Source organism: Akebia trifoliata, chromosome 8 (assembly GCF_017979445.1).
Source record: "Akebia trifoliata isolate Shusen 1 chromosome 8, ASM1797944v1, whole genome shotgun sequence".
In the NCBI taxonomy this organism is placed as follows: domain Eukaryota; kingdom Viridiplantae; phylum Streptophyta; class Magnoliopsida; order Ranunculales; family Lardizabalaceae; genus Akebia; species Akebia trifoliata.
This window is the reverse complement of record NC_141382.1, coordinates 22,526,905-22,540,251: the sequence shown is the minus strand read 5'-3', so window position 1 is coordinate 22,540,251 and position 13,347 is coordinate 22,526,905.

Here is a 13,347-nt window from a genome sequence, read left to right as displayed (position 1 = left end):
TTGTAAATAACTAATAAAGTAAGGGTGAAAGAATAATTTTGAAATGGACTAATGGGAGAACTCCATATATGTACTTGAAGATTCACACATTTTGAGGGTATGATTGGAAGTTTTCTCAACTTTATGAATTATTACCAAAGACCAAAATATCTTTTTGATTTGACTAACCTTTTTGGAAAGGGCATTCTTGGATTTTCACAAGGAAGAGTTGACTCTTCAATTAGATAATACATTGGGTATTGAGGGCTTATGAGAGATCAACATGTGTCATCTTTTGAGAGATGTGAGAGAATGGACTTGGAATGGACTTGGTATTGGGCTGAGGTGATGGACTTGGGTTATGGACTATGGACTTTAAAGGTGGGCTAAAATAATGGACTTGAATTTGGGTTAGAGAGTAGGCTTTGTCTTGGACTTAGGTTGGATTAGGAAATGGACCTTGGTTAGGGTATGGGTGATGGAGCGGTGAATGGAGAACGGTTACGGATCCAGATTGGATCATAGAGGTGGTATGGAATTTGACTAGGTTAGGGACAAGGTTGTACATGCAAAATTATGTGATATAATGCATGTATCCACGTATGCATGAAAATGATGCCACGTGGCAATGCGGGTCCGTCGAAAAGTTTGAGTTTTAAATCAGAATCAATTCAAGGAAATTAGATTCTCCTAACGGGTTCGTGCAAATTGGGGTGTCTACACTTGTCTTGAAGAAGATTTTGCCAATACAAGAAGATGTGAGAGGGAAGTTTCGTCCGAATTACGATGGACCATTCATCGTCCAAAAGGTACTGTCCAGAGGGGTGCTAATCCTTACAGAGATGGATAGGAAAGTCTTTCCACACCCGATCAACGCTGATACCGTAGAAAAAATATTACACCTAAAGTCGTTCCTTTAAATGAAGAGAGGCCATCTTTCTACTACCTGAACAATTATCTACCCTTAGTTAACCCATTTTGAGCCATCACATTCATTTCTTAACCTATGACCGAGGCAAGTCACCACCATAAAAAAAAATTAAAAAAAATAAGCCAAAACAAAAATACCAAAGTATACTCCAGGCCCGCATAAGGATAAACTAAGAACGGCTAAAAGTACAAAAAATTCAAAACAGTCGAAAATCTCGAATAGTTGATCTTAAGCTCAACCCAAATCTCCTACCTAAATGAGTTCGTGAGACGCTGGGAGGAGACATAGATCATATTTTTGAAACAAAAATAGACCAACCCCATGTCCATACTTTACATAAATAAATCTAGATTCTGCCTTTCTTATCCTTCCATAACCCTAACCTAGGCCTACGTTTCGTCCTATTTAAAGTCCTCTTAGATCAGGGAATGGTTCAAGGCAACTCAACTACGGTAGAAGCATGTCATGAAAAATATTGTCAAGTGCAATCGATCTTGCCACTCAAATCGGATTTCAAGCCGCCAAAGTCATTGGAAGACCCGAGAGGGGTGGTCAGATCGAATATTTGAAAAAAAAAGAGCGACTCAAAGTGTAGAGTCATTGATCTAGAAGCTCAACTTGAGTCACTGCACCATGAAAATCGTCGAAGGAACTCGAAAGGGGAGTCCAGATCTGTTACTCAAGAAAGAGCGCCATTAGAAGAGTAGAGTGTTCGATCTTGCAGTTCAACTTAAGTCACCAAGCCACAAGGGGCACACAAAACCGAGAAGGTATTCAAAGTGAAAATCTATAAAGTAAGCATAGACTGAAAGGGCATGGTGAAAACCCGCCAGGGCACTGTGAGTAAAAAAATCAGTCTATGGCAAGGTCAAAACCACCGGCACGATGAAAAACCAAAAAGGGCGTCGATGCGCAAAAATGTGGAAATCAGGTCTGGTGAAAACCGTAACTAGCGCCAGGGGTAAAAATGAAAAAAAAAAAAAAACTTCTAGCCCGCTAGAGTATAAACTGTGAACAATAAAATCTCGAAGTCCTCAATGTTCCAACAGATACAACTAAGATAACTCAGTCAAAATTCTCAGTCTCGGGATAACTCTAAAAAGGCCAAGGATTAGCTGACACTTGTAACCTCGGCATTTAGCAAAGACACCATGATTGCTAACTTTCAGAGTTTTCAAACACAGTCTGTTATAGATTATTCGACAAGGGCAATCTTTTAAAACCTTAAAAAAAAATTTAAAAATGCATCATCAAAATTACTATTTTTGGCCTATGATGAAGAATCTAGGACTTTTCTTAAAATCAAGAGTTTTCGAAAGTAGTAGATATATCTGAGGCCACTACGTAAAAAACCTGTTTCATTCATTTCAAATAGTGCTATATCATTATCATTAAAAGTAAGGTACAAGAAGGAATAACGGGCAAGGAGCCACTCATACGCTCCCGAAAGAAACATAATAGGCATCAAGTCTATCCTCTAAGGCTTTGATCGAGTAGCTTGGTAAATGATGATTCTCTCCGCATCCGAGGCATGACGACTCACCAAGTATTCAACAATCATATCAGCATGCAACCTCGAGGTAAGATGCTCTCTCAAATTAGTGATTTCGGCCCGAAGCATAGGCACCTCACCTCTGGTGTTCAGAATTTTGAGCTCGGACGATAATTGGCAAATCTTAGCTTGCATGTCCCTCTCGGACTTTATCCAAATAGCTCGAATATGGCGATGATCCCCTTGAATCTCCTCTACCCGATCACAATAATCAAATAAAAGAGAAGCACCAGGGACTCGCGCGGGGCACAGTTGATACCGTCGTTTGGCCGAAAATGAGTTCTTCGAATCCAATGGATGTAAGTCAAAAAGGAGTGGCTCGCATAGATGGGATGATCCAAGGCTTCTACTCGAGACCATTCTTTCACCAATCGACTCCAAAGTGCAGTGGAAGAACATGACAGAGGGCCAACCAACTCACTAAAGTCCTCAGGGATGAGTATGCCTTGGTCATACCCAAATTAACGAAGAACACGAAGGGGAAGATACTGGGTGGCCCCATGTAGGCCTATCCAAACAAGGAATCGAGTCCCGTCAAAAGCAATCACGGGGGAACCCTTTGGTTGGAAAGCCCCGACCCATCTCACAGAAGGTTGCACAAAAAAGAATGCCATCCTTCTTTCCTACCAGGAAACATGGGAAGCTCTCGTCTCGCCATCATGCACACCAAATCAGCATTCACACAAAAGGGATGATGAATCACTTCCATGGAGGACATATGATCTATGAACCAAAGCTGCAAGAATAGGGAGTATTCTAATCGCACAATCTTAAAATGAGAAAGATAGATAATTAAATAACTCAATTTACCTGCAAGAGAGGGGCACATCCACGAAATATTCGATATTTTCCAGTCGAACAAGCGGTAAGAGATCGAAACATCTCGCCTAAAAGCATAGGGGCTACTCGGCACCCTTGACGGATTTTTTGTATCACACTGATGAAGAAGAGGTCCACAAATTCACCTTCTCTCGGAAATAACAATTGACCAACCACCATGAGGGTCAAAGCGTTAAATCGAAGCAATGGTTTATCATTCCCCAAGAGGCGCTCAAGGAGGAAGGACTTGGATATTCTCAACAAAGTTGACTCACCATCCGTGATTTTTAAAAATTTCTTATTAATCCCTAAGAAATCTGATGCCTCCCCCTTGTATCCCTCTCTAAGGGGCGGAACCACCACTATGCCCGAGAAAGAAAGACCCAAAATCACCTCGATCTCTTTTATAGTAGGTGTCATTTCTTGCTCACCAAAGCAAAACAAGTTAAGGTCGGGAACCCAGCATCCCATCATGGCCTCAATGAGACCCTATTGCAAAGGGACCAAAGGCAAGGAAAGAGTGAATCCTAACTTGTTAGAATCCCATTTGAGTTTGTCTTCATTAGATATAGATTTCAACCATTGTCTCAAGTAAGAGTCTATTATAGCATATCTTTTTAGATGTGGAAGAGTGGGACCTACCTCCATGAGGCTTGGAAAGGAGATCTTGGGGGAAGAGAAAGCTAGGCAAGCTTGTTTTTGCAGATTCGTGGGCTCCACAGTTAGAGTCAAGAGGGGAGAAGACAAAAATCACGAACCTAGGGCATAAGGGGTGTTGGAAGAAAAGTTACGAGTACTGGTCCGTTTTTATAAAACGGGTCTAAGAAACTTTGAACTGGTCCATTTTTATAAAACGGGTCTGAGAAACTTTGAACTATCCATTTTTATAAAATGGATTTGAGGAAGATTGACCAATTCGTTTTTGTTAAACGGATGATGCAAACTTTAGCCTGTCCGTTTCATATAAACAATTTAGTGATTTTGGATGCCATCCGTTTTTAGAAAACGGATGCAAGATAAATATAGTTAATCCGTCTTATAGAGACGGACCAGTTTGGAGCATTTTCTCAATCTAATTAAAAATCAAAATCCAACAAAAAAGATGCAAGGAGTAAAGAACAATGAACCGATATATATATATATATATATATATATATATATATATATATATATATATATATATATATATATATATATATATATATATATATATATACATATACATATATGTATGTATAAATATGAAATCTCACATGTTTTCATAATAGGTACATATAGAAGATACAAGACTCCACAGATAAAGACAGATAATACATCAATCAGCCAGCGGGTATATGATATGATCAAATCTTCTTATCATCCCCAGTGTTCGGAGGAGCTGATGAAGTCTCTGGAGCGACACCTGAAGTTGTCTCAGCTAGTGAACCCAAGCCAAACATCCTCGAATCTGTCTCAAATGCTGATAGTACACGCTCGGGATGCGTTCGTAACCGCCTAGTCGAATCAAGGAAAAATGTGTCAAATGCCAACAGGGGATCAGAATCAAGACCTATCTTTGAGACACCAGTAACAGGGGCAGAAGGCTCGACAAAAATAGAATCCTGATAAACAAGTCTTGATCAGGCACCGAAAGCAACAGATGATCATGAGAAGCTGAAGTAATAAAATATCTTACCCAGGGAGGAGTAGGAGGACGAGCCGATGTATTCGCACCATCTCGCGGCAATAATAATCCTGAAACATCCATAAGAAATGAACCATGTTAAGGGCAGGATATAAAAAGTACTAGTAAAGCAACGAGTAATATGAACAAAGGTATACCATCTCCGTTTGCATCCGTGACTCCCTCATAGCCGCCTCCAACTCCAGCTCATGTATACGATCGGCCTGCTATTGGATACGGATAGCCTGCTCTCTGACGAGAGCAGCCTGAGACTCTGCCTCTGACTGCGTAGCCCGCCATCGATTCTCCATCTCAACAGCCTGACCTGCCTGGGACTCAATAATGTCATAACCCAAACGTAGCTGACGCAAATCATCAACCTGAAAAAAAACATGCCAAAAGAACCCGATCAGAAAGTAATTCTTGATAAACAATGAACGTACAAGAAACGATAAGACAAGTACCGTATCAGCATGTTCTCGAATTAAGACGCCTCCAATCTCTGTCACTCCAGCACGGACAGACACAGCAGGCATTAGACAGCCAATCGAAACCTCTCCGAACCAGGCACGATAGTCACTGTCAATCACTAGGCCAGCAATATCCATGCTTCCCGCCTGAGCAGCATACTCCTCGAAGGCCATAATCAATGACATCGGCGAAGGTGGAGCAACTGGGATATGTAGGGTACGATCATGTTGAAAATACAGGCGCTTCCCAAGGTAGTAAGTATATCGAAGGTCCCCAATGAAACAAGGATATAGTTGCCTCGATAGATCACGCCTATAGGCATTCTGTACCTCTCGCTGCCTGCTAACAGTACGAGGTAGGTCCCTGAGGGTCACAGAGAACACCTGTGGAAGAGAAACATCAGATCATAGGTACCAAAAGAATAGGGAGGGACTAAGGTAACGTAGACTTACATCCTCAAGGCGACTACGATCAATGTGGGCCCGAGCACTACGAGGGCTGCTTCAAATGGCCCGTGCATCCCTGGTCGCCCAAAAGGCACTAAGGGGATAGCCATCGTCAGGATGGCGCTGAGTAGGAAGATAAAAGGAGAAGTGCACATGTAGAAATAATTGAAATGAAAATTCGAAACAACAAGGTTAGCATGCTAAGGAGAAATATAAAGCAATGAACGAACAACAATAAGCTAGCATACCTCGATGAAATGCCAAAAAAATCGAGTGGAGATCCCGCCACCTCGAGGAGCCATGATACCCTCGACAACTCGATCAATGCCTCTGATAATGGTCCCGTAGATAAGACTGCCCTAGTCAAGATCTCCAATACGGTCAATATCGCGCATAGTAGACAAGAAGATAGTAGAAACGGTAGAATCATCCTCTAGAAAAAAGCAACTCACCAACAGGAGAAGAAAACAAATACGGAAGATGACGTCAAAGTCTCGATCGCCGAAACGAGCAACACTCTCCCGATGCAGGGGTGGACGCTGCCCGTCCCCCTCAACAAGAAGCAGTCCCATGATGATCTCCGTGCTGATACGACCTTGTTTCCCTACCATCCAGGTAGGGACTGTCCTAAGGCCAAGTAGGGCTCTCATATCGTCAATAGACTGGGCCTCCAATACAACAGGGTCACCCTCCATGGAAATACCGGTAATAGCAACAAAATCAGATGGACGAATGCCGATCTCAACCTCCGGCATATGGAAAGTATGTGTCGACGGAAACCATCGCTCCATCATCGCGAGGAAAAGAGGACGATCAACTTAGAAAGGAGGAATATGCAAGAAGTGATCAAACCCCACGGTAGCGAACTGTGTCCGAAAATCATCAGAAAAATGGGCAGTAGTGTAAAAAAACGCGTGCCAACGGCCCCTGAAGCTAGTCCCTGGGTAAGGGGTAGGAACGTCCACATGGACAAGTGACGACCCAATCCATGCAGAAGTGATGTATTATGCACCTGATCACTAGCCTCCGTAGGGATCTCAGTACGAAGGCCACCTCTACCTCTACCACCAACCATACCACAGGCACCCCTGCCTCGAACAGCAGACCTCGGCTCCGAAGCACTCACATCCGTACCCTCTTCAGTAGTAGTACGACTACTCGATGAAGAATCAGCAGCATCAATAGATGAAGGATCAGGCATCTGTCGAAGATAAGACGACCTCCTAGCCGGTGCTAGACTAGAACCCAGAGTGAATCGGGACCTGGGAGACAGCCTGACACCCTCCTCCTCGTCCGAAGAAGGGGCAACAACTCTGATCTTCCGCGGTCTCCCCATCTACAGAAGCATAAGGCACCCAATAATCACCACAGGCAGAATCTAAGAAGTGTCAAAAAATCAAGTAACCACATCCATCGTTTACTTGATCTCTTGACCAATCTAAATCTCTCAAGTCTAAGTCTACTAACCAAAACCCCTAACCTTAATTCCAAGCTTGACCCTGACCTCAAGAGCCCAATGGATCTAGCCGATGCCCCTCCAACCTAGACCCATGACTCAATGCCAGCCTAGCCTACTCTTACTAATCATGACCTTATGCCTATCATACAACCCATCCAAACCTACGTCCCAAGCCAGTCATCCCGCTACTTAGTCTACCCCACTATCCAGTCCAGCCCACCATCCAATACCAATTCTCAAATCCAATCTAACCCTCTAACCAATATCAACATCCCATCATACCCCACCACTCCATAGGCAACGCCGAAGTAATCCCATGAATAAATCAAGGCCATAATTTACACGTGACATATTGAATTCAAGTAAGGAAAAAAATGATCGAGAGAAAATCAAATTATGCAATTCAATCCATCTCTTAATTCATAATTCACACATGGCAAATGAAAAAAGAAAGTAAGAGGGACTGGGCGAATTAAAATTACGTTCAAAGAATGGATCGGATGAATTCAAAATTCACTAATTCCGTTTTCTAATTCACGATGCATGCAGGGTAAATGGGATCAAAGAGTGCAACAGGTGTAATCAAATTGAATAATCTCCAAGTTCATAATTCACATGAAGAATTAAAGTTCGAGAATCATTCGTGTACCATGGGAAGTGAGGTTACCAAAACAAATGAAAAGTAAAAGAGTGGCGTCCAAGGAAGCTAACCTCGAATCAATCGCAATGCAAGAGCAAACACCCCCTCAAACGATCTCAATCCATGCTTGAATACTTTGGCCAAGAACACCCAACCTCTAGAGACAATAAAGATGGTGAGAAAATCAAAGAAAGAAGGAAGAAAGGGAGGAGAAACCAGAATGCCAAGTGGAGAAGACGAAATGAGAGGTCGCGCAGGTCTTGAAGTTTTTAAAACGAGTACTGGTCCATTTTTATGAAACGGATAGAAATAAATTTGCGTCATCCATTTTTATAAAACGGATAAGAATTAGATCATAAAATCCGTTTTATCAAAACGGATAATATAAATTTCAGTATATCCGTTTCTAGAAAACGGATCAGAAAATCAATCAAAATAAATAAAAATAAATGAATAAAAAAAATAAATAAATAATAATTAAAAATAATAATAATTAAATAATTAAATAAATAAATAATAATAAATAGGGAGGTCCAAAATTGGGAATCAATAAGGGGAAGTAGAAAATATCTCAAAATTGCATGGTTTAAAACATTAATCATTTCCCAAAACACATCAAAAATCAATCCAAGATTTCAAACGAGCTCCGTGCCACGAAATTCAGGGTTTCAAAAAGGTTAACCCTGTCAGACCCCGTGCTTGGGTAGCCACGTCTTACAAAACACCTCAATCCATCCGACATTTTTAATCATCATGCAATAAATTATTTCGGATTCGTGCAAATTAAGGGTCTAATTTATTCTTTGTAGTTCTTTGCAAGCAACTCCTACAAAGAGGAGCAGCTGTAGACACCCCAATTTGCACGAACCCATTGGAAAGATCCAAATGGTCTCGAATTAATTCTGATTTAGAACTCAAGCCTCTCAAAGGGCTACATTGCCACTTAGCATCATTATTCATGCATACATGCATACATGCATCATCTCATAATATTTTTGCATACCCATACCTTGTCCCTAATCCGAGCCAATTCTAATTACTTCCATGATCCGATCCGAATCCATTCCCTAACCTAATTCAAGTCCATATCCTAAATCCATTTCCATTTTCCCACCTAACCCAAGTCTATAATCCTAAATCCATTTCCTAGTCAAACCTAAGCCCAATACCAAGCCCAATCTAAGCCCATTCTTTCACACCCCCTCAAAAGATGACACATGTTGATCTCCCATAAGCCCTTAATATCCAATGCATTATCTAATTGGAGGGTCAACTTCCCCTTTGTGAAAACTCAAGAATGCCCTTCTTAAAAGGTGTGGTCAAACCAAAAAGATACTTTGGTCTTTGGTAATAATTCATAAAGTTTAGAGAACTTCCAATAATACCCTCAAAAGGTGGGAATCTTCAAGTACATACATGAAGTTCTCCCATTAGTCTATTTCAAAATTATACTTCCACCCTTGCTTTATGTGTTATTTACAAATGAACCAAGGTCTACTTTTCACCTACCATTTCACCTTTACACATGTCATTCTCTTACTCATCCTCCCAAAAGTACTTCTATTCTCCCATTGGTCCATTTCAAAAATATACTTCCACCCTTGCTTTATAAGTTATTTACAAATGAACCAAGGTCTACTTTTTACCTACCACTCCACCTTTACACATGTCACTCCCTTATTCACCCTCCCAAAAGTACTTTTTGTTCTCTCACCTCTATTTACTAAAAAATCAAAAATCAAAGAATGCTATTAGGGGTTTATTCACAAATGTCATCTTTACCCTTATACAAATGAAAAATCCAAAAAGAAATAACCTAAACTTCTCTAAGTTCCATATTTTGTCAATCCCGAGACACATGTTGAGTGTCGGATCGATTTACCATTAAAGACATATGAAGACTCCGTTAAAGCTGCTCAACCGTACATACCTCGACAAAAAGCTTCCATGTGTGTGCACAAAGCCTAAGAGGTAATGAGACTACCTAATACCATTTTCCAACACTTAGATGATTGATAGGTCGACCCGTTGTAACTAGGAAAACTCTTTCCTCGACCCGTTCGCTCATCGGACCTTTTGGGAATCGAATATGGACATAGAGGGGACATTAAAGATTTGACCACCCTAAAACCATTTTCTGTCCTTGGTGTTTTATAGGTGTTATTATATAGGTAAAATCTAGCACACCTTCGAACCGTTTCGACATCGGACTTCCCGAAAGCTCGTTTTGATCAAAAATGATAAAAGGGTATTTTGGTCATTTTACCCATTTTTATCATTACCCACCCCTTGGTGGCAGTTTGGGAATATTCTAAATAGTAATATCTATCAGCTCCCCGAACGGCATACAAAACGGTGCTACCGTTTGAAAGTTATGGTCAAAACACTCTGTGGGGGCATTTTGGTAATTTACTTATGTGCCTCACTTGTGGCTGACGGTGCCACCGACAGTCCTGACGGTGCCACCGACAGCAAGCGCTCAAATGGTCATATTTATGACCGTTGAGCCACGAATTTGCTCTCTTCTCATATATAACAACTCCAACTCATTCATTTGGGTTGGTTGAAGCTTGAGAGAAGTAAATCCTCCATTTCTACATACTTTTAACCCTCTCTCTAGCCATGGAAGGGCTCAAACTTCATTGAAAATCCTTTTGACCCTTAGCCCTTCCTTTGGATCAATCCTAGAGAAGATTGCCTCTCCTCTCTCCACATTTTGAGAGTCTTCTCTACTTTCATGAGAGTCTAACTTAGGTGAACCCTTCAACATTCCTAGACTTCTCATTTGATCCCTCTCCGCCCATCAAACGTCACCTTGCACACACATTGGTACATTCATAGAGCAAGGAGCAAAAAGGAGATGATGGTAGGAGTAATTACAAGTAGCCGACGAACTCGAAAGCTTGATTGGAAGATCCAACCGTCGAGACGTACTTGTAAGCTCAAGGACTCCAAGAACTCAAGATCTCCATTGACAAATCTTATGAAGTTGAGTGAGTCTTTGACTTTGTTTTTAATTTTAAAAATATATGTATGTGGTTACTTGGTTCAGCCCTCAAAAACCAAGCTCTTGATTAGAATCGAGGATTCTTGACAAGAGTAGAGGTTTGTGAGTTTCCGAGGAACAAAACTCACAATTTCGAGAGAATGCGTTCTCTCGATCTTAAGGTTTTAGAATTTAGCCTATGTATAAAAATTCTATGTAAAAGGTTTGAGGTGAACCATAAACCCCTTTGATAGTGAACACCAAGTTCCTAGGTAGGAATCTTGGGAGTGGATGTAGGCACGTTGCCGAACCACTATAAAATGCTTGTCTCGTGTTTGTGAAAATGCTTCTATTAGTTTATACTTAGATGAATGTATGCTATGAATGAATACTATGCTAAGTATGTCATACGATGAATGTTTATATTCTAAGAAAATTTCAATTGCATTACAAACTAGAGACTTGCCATAAGAATGGATGTAAGCACATTGTCGATCCATTAGATGACGTATGCTTTGTGCATGTGTTTATAATTCCGCAATTTACACTTGAATGTTTTGAATGTCATGCGATGCCATAAAATGCCGAATAGGTAAATCGTATATGAATGTGTCATTGAATGACATGATTAAATGAATGATTAAATTTCAAGTGTATTTTCATTAAATGCATCTTAGAAACATAAGTGCCAAATCGAGGCTAGGTGAATGACTTAGAACATAGTCAAATTATCAATCTAAGTTAAAATTGGATAAATCGAAAGAAATTTTAATTATCCTATTCACCCCCCCCCTCTAGGACTAGATATGGTACGAAGCACGTATTTTCAATTGGTATCAGAGCGGGTTACTCTTAATAGGCTTAACATCCTAGAGTTGATCCCAAGTCTTTGAACCATGTCTAAGTCTGTCAATGGTCATCCTCTAAACCTCCATCCATCCATCAGCTCCGTTATGCATATATGTCAATGAGGATGATGATCTTCATCAATTCCCTTGAGTTGTGATTTTTGATTCTTAGTAGAGGAAGGGTATGAGCCACCCAAACAATTAAAAATCGATATTTGTCATGATATGTGAATACTAAATTCTATACACGTTGGCATTGCCCCAAGTGAACTCAAACATATTGTCACATATCGACCAGCTAAACAAGCTTGGCTTCCTTAGAAACCTACGTTGTCAAAACTTCAAACTTCGAATGTTTACAAATTGTTTTGAGAACATTAGGATGGAATAAAACAATTTTGTCTGAGAACCTTATGTAAAACTTAAAGACTGTTGTATTTCCATGTACTTCCTAAGATAGCTTGTTCCGGAAGGAAGAATTTATATGAAAATTCTTACGTCCTTTCCTAGGAGGTTTGGTCATAATTCCGAGATGTGAACCATGAGTATTGAAGAACTCATTGGTTTGCTTACCATGGTTAAGTTCCATCTTGAAGTCCTCCCTAAAAGGGGTAGACGGTGGTCCTTGTTAGTACCTCGTTTTGTCAATCCAAAGTTAGTCATATGATTGTCGAGTTGCAATCATTGGTAAACCATGTTCAAGCCACATGGAGACACATCGTCACGAAACAACCTAGCGACAAATCATTCGTGTGTCAAACCCAATCAAAGACATGGACCATCATCGGAATCACTTATACATATAAGTGGAGCTTTAGAACATGCCAGTATTGTACATCACTTTGTGTTCAAAGCTCACCCCAGAATGGCTCGATTTCAAGTGAAATTGAGGCTGTCGGCAGAAGTGGAGGATCCACCGTTAGCCACCGATAGCACAAACTGGTAGATAACTTGTCGGTAGCAGAAGCTTAACACTGTCGGTCCCACCGACAGAATGGTCATCGGTTCCACCGATGAACAACTTATTGGTCCAACCGTCATCTACCGATAGATCAGAATGGGTAAACCTTTATCGATGGCAGAAGCTCTAACTCTTCGGTTCCACCTACATAATAGTCATCGGTTCCACCGATGAATAACTTGTCGGTCCCACCGCCATCCACCGCCAAAACTAATTGAGAAATCATCCTTCGGTGGCAGAAGCATAGTTCTGCCGGTTCCACCGTTATAATGCTCATCGGTCCCACCGATGACCCTTGGAGGTTCCACCGACAGTGCTTCCGATAGTGTTCAACGGTAAGATTTTTGACCGTTATTTTTGGTCGGTGCCACCGACAAGAAGCCGTTGAAATGCAATTTCTATAAATTAGAAGCACTTGGCTTCTTTGCTCTTGACAACTCCTTAACAGAGCTATCCTCTAAATAGGTAAATTTCATGTCATCTCATTCCTTCTCCCATCCTTGAGGAAAATAGTGAGAGTGATCTAGATGTTGAGGTCATGACTTTGATGGGGACAAATTTTGTCCATATGAAGAGAGGTTCACATAGTTTC